This window comes from Venturia canescens, chromosome 2 (assembly GCF_019457755.1).
Source record: "Venturia canescens isolate UGA chromosome 2, ASM1945775v1, whole genome shotgun sequence".
NCBI classification, from domain to species: Eukaryota; Metazoa; Arthropoda; class Insecta; order Hymenoptera; family Ichneumonidae; genus Venturia; species Venturia canescens.
In genome coordinates this window covers 16,328,864-16,333,183 of record NC_057422.1, presented here as the reverse complement: position 1 = coordinate 16,333,183, position 4,320 = coordinate 16,328,864, and the positions used below count along the sequence as shown (strand labels likewise).

General features: G+C 37.3%; 1 long non-coding RNA gene across 1 annotated transcript; it reads left to right on the top strand.

The window, feature by feature from the left end:
- The first annotated feature begins 1,222 nt into the window (after nt 1-1,222).
- Nucleotides 1,223-3,769, top strand: LOC122406064 (uncharacterized). Its single transcript, XR_006259890.1, has 2 exons — nt 1,223-2,628; nt 2,721-3,769. It is a non-coding gene; the product is annotated as an uncharacterized lncRNA (long non-coding RNA).
- The last annotated feature ends 551 nt before the right edge of the window (nt 3,770-4,320 follow it).

Sequence of the window (4,320 nt, the reverse complement as noted above, 5' to 3'; positions counted from 1 at the left end):
CGCAAAAGCTGTAAGCGCAATGAGGAGGAGAAGGGAAAGAGTAAGAGGGAAAAAAATTCGATCTCGCACGAGTTAACGACCTCTGTCATTCTCCGTTTAGCTCACGAAGGATAAAAGACACGGAGTGGGTAATTAATGCTCCGAGACTGTCTTGCTATTCCTTATTCGCGATCTCTCTCCCCCTCACGTTCTTACCCTCGCTTTCTTCGCCTTGCTTTTTTTCTATCTTTCGTATCCCCTTTCACCACCGCCGTCAGGACCATTACCAAGAATTAACATCGCACGGGGAAAGGGCTTGGAATCTTGATTGCGCTCCAATTAGAAAAACACCGTTATCCTCAAGCTCCTCTGCTTTGTAGAGACTGATTCGTTACAAACGTTGCACTTGTTGAACTGGATGACACGCGGAAGTAAAGATGCAAATGTTTTATCACCAGTTTTGAGTACGCCACATTTTTTACCGATCAATCTACAAACGATTCTCGTCGTAGATATAACTAGGAATATTTCATTATTTTGTGAACTTTACTTTAACGCAGACCACCTGTGAAGGTGGTCGAATGAGAAATCACGCGAATTAACACTTTAGCTCCCTCCTCGAAAAGTCAAATCCTTGACCTACGGACGATTGGGAAAGCTTCGGGGTCGGAGCCTGATCGAGTAAAGGAGAGTAAGGACAGTAAGACGACCCGAGTGCTGAAATGGTAAGTATTATTAAACCGCGTGTATGCTGAGTACACTGGAGAAATTCCACCGACCAGGAGAAACAAAATAGTGCGAATGGCAAGATTGAGAGGGAAGTGTGGCGGCCCGTGAATTCACTTTCGCCTCTATGGCGGAGCGAAACCGCACGTGAAAATAGTGAGTAATTTAGTGTAGAGGAAGTCAAAATATACTACATCAAGTAATCCAAGCAGAAGGACGAACCATTTTACGCTTTCAAAAATATACTTAACGGAACGTTATTTTTCATGAGATTGTACCGTCGTTTCTTGTAATATTTTGCATGTCGATGTGAAAACCGCTTTTGATATCTGCCAAAACTGGACTGAATCAAGTTTTCTTCGTTGAAATAACGTTTTCTATATTTGTGAAAGTTTGATTCATTGTTGAATTATCATAAAAATCGATGCTTGCATTAGGAATCGTTAAGCTATTTTCTTTTGGGCAAAACCTTATCATTCACTTACTATCGTAGTGATATGAAAAATCTTACACTGAACGTGTGCAGGTTGAAGTCGCTCTCTTCATTGTATTCATTATTTTTTAACGATGCTCGTTTTATTTATTGTTATTGATTGAATGATCGTGGATAATTGAGAGACGAAGTCTATTGTAGAAGTAAAAGCAAAAGCAAAATGGATATAAAAATCCTGTATATGATGGAACACAAAGAAATAAAAAAATGAGAACTGAAAAAGTAAGGTATTTTCCACTACGCAGTGGTATTCCCTCGAGTTTTTTTGTCTATTGGTTTTTTAATTTTTTTTATTTCCAATGTCGATTTTTTATTAGTTCCGAATTCAACGAACTGTGCACGAAGATTTAAAACTATCAGACATTTTGATTAATTAACAAAACTGGGCCTACGAGCTTTCCTAGCTACACATCTTTTTTTGAATGCCAAACAAAATTTGCCAGTTTTCCTCTCAATGACGTATTAAAAAAAAGTATCTAGTTTTTTTATCATTTTATTCAAATGAATGTAACTTTGTTCCATACAGAATCAGAGAATTTCGTTTCCCAATCATATTTGAATGGGCAATATCAACTTGCTTTTTACAAAGCATTTTCGTGAACAACAAAGTTTTGTGAAGTTTTCAGAAGTTGAGACATAAAAACCAATCTATTTCTGGTGGCAACATTCACATGCGTTTCTCCATTTTCTTAAAATTATAATTCCTATCACCAAGGCCCAAATTTTAGTGTTGATTAAAACCACAACTGGATCAAAGTCATTTTTTTACATATTCAAAAACCTCATTTACCAAACATGGTATTTCCTTCATTTCAAACTTTGAACAGTCTGCTCTTTCACGTAATCCTATACTTAGCCACTTCTGGAAGTAATTCATATTCTAGTCTCATTGTCAAACTCCACTATTATGAGGCAAGCAGCGAAAACATGTTTGAAAAGGGTTCGTCACTGTTGTGACAGATCAGCGGAGTTGCCTTCAAGAAACTGGTAAAAGAGTCATGATCAAGATAAGCCCTCATGAATTCAATGATCACGAGCGAACGCCCCTGACTTGCATCGTTTCATCTTTGAGGGGTGTAAATCCAGATGCAGTTGAAAAGATAATATCTCAATTTTTCTTGAAACTCGCCTGCAAAATACAACGAGCATATTTCATGATCCAGATATATTTAAAAAATACGAAGTTTTTTTTACAAGAGATTTGAGCATGGCAAAGGGGGCTGAAACTTATTTTTTATTCTGATCGTTTGTTTTTAGCTCAGAAGAGAAAGAAAAACGATTGAAATACTTCATGATTTTCCATCATTCTCGTTTCCTTTAGTCGTCTCTGGCCTTTGAAGCACGCTTTTCGATAAAGTCTCAATATAACGGATTTCCTGGTACGTCAACATCCCAACACGATTTCTGATGAACGTTGCTTCGTTGTTGCGGTTGGTAACAAAGTCATTTGTTTCCTGATTCTATTTTCCGTCTGTTTTTCCTTTTTTCACAGCAACAATATCATTCACGTTTTTTTGTCTAGTGAACAACAACGGTGAGCTCCATGGACTCCCCCCGATTACTCTCACTTGTCATTTCTTCATGTACATCAACGACGCAAAACCACGCTCATATAGACAAAAGCTCACAGTCAATCGAGCAGTATCGAGCTTACAATCTCTTTTCATGTATTGATCCGGATACATTTTGCGCGTTCAACATCGATCTGTGTGTGCAAAAAGTTAGTTCAAGAGACAAAAAAGCATCCTGCTCCGACGCGAAGCCTCTTGGGGATCAGTGACACAAGCCGATCGATAATACCATGAAGAAAAGCCAGTGACTTCAATGATCTCGTTAGTCTGGTGGCCCGTGATTACTCTTTTATAGTTTTGTTCCTCCTTGTAATCACAAACGCTCGTGAAAGTTTTTAAAAGCAGTAAAGCAGCGTTATTTTTCAATGTTGAATCACGTGTGGACTTTAGATAAGTATAGACGCAGCTTTGGTGTCATTTTTACTCGGGGATCAGTCTCAGCGGAGAATAAGAGTCGCTCCACACAAGAAACAGGGGGAAAAATCTTTAGAAAGATTTTTTACTCCGAGATTATTTTACGGATATGACTTGCTGTGCCATTCTTTGAGCATCGACTTGTCGCGTTTTTTCTTGAACTAATTCAGTTAATTAATGAAAACTTTTCTGTGTGCAGCCTCATTTCGCCATAATTAGATTGCTGGTATAAATGTAGAGAGGAATTAAATTATAAACATCTCGTTAACACTGTTAACCTTTCACATACCCGACGCGGATCATTTAATTTGGACTCGATGAGTTTCCTAGTTCAATTAACATTATCGAAAAAATCCCTGAAAAATTCACTCCACTGAAACGTCAAGGAACTCACAAAAAATAAACAAAATCGGCGAAATTTTATTAGAGACAGCATTTCTGATAATGAAAAATAGGAATTTCCCAAATTCCTGATTCGCGTGCCGAAAACAATCAGCAAATTGGGGAAGAGAGTGGAAATATTTCCTGGAATGCAAAAGGAATAGTGTAAGAGAAAAATAATTGAAATACAGAAAGAAATTGATAATGGAATTTATTAATTTTATGATATTGTCAAAGCGAATGGTTTTCATAGAGATTTTTGTATCGTTTGAGTATCTAGCCTCATATTTCCTGTCAATGTCGAGCACTGATTTTTCCACGTTTTTAGCTCCTCAGGATTCACAAAGAAATAAGCGTTCCCAAAACGAAGCGTTCTGCTCGTGAATACCTCTTGAACGAACCTTTTCAGGGATCGTTTCTAATTCAAGTGGGGCGACGAACTTTATTTTGTGAGCATAGAAATTGGATTAAACCTGGATTAAACCTGAATAGTTTAAATTTCCCAATATTTCTATCCAGATGCTATTAAAATATTCAAGTATTTAAAAAATAACAACTAACTAAGGAACTAAGCAACTAAGGAATAGTTTAGAATACATGGAAAAACGAATCTGAAGTGGAGGCATAGCACAGAAATTCAATCGTACATCGTATTAGTTATCGTGTAAAAAGCCATTTAGTTTTCAAATAAAATCCAAATATTTTTCCGGAAAAAAACGCGTTCAACCGTTCGCGTTTCCCCCTCAGTTTTACCCG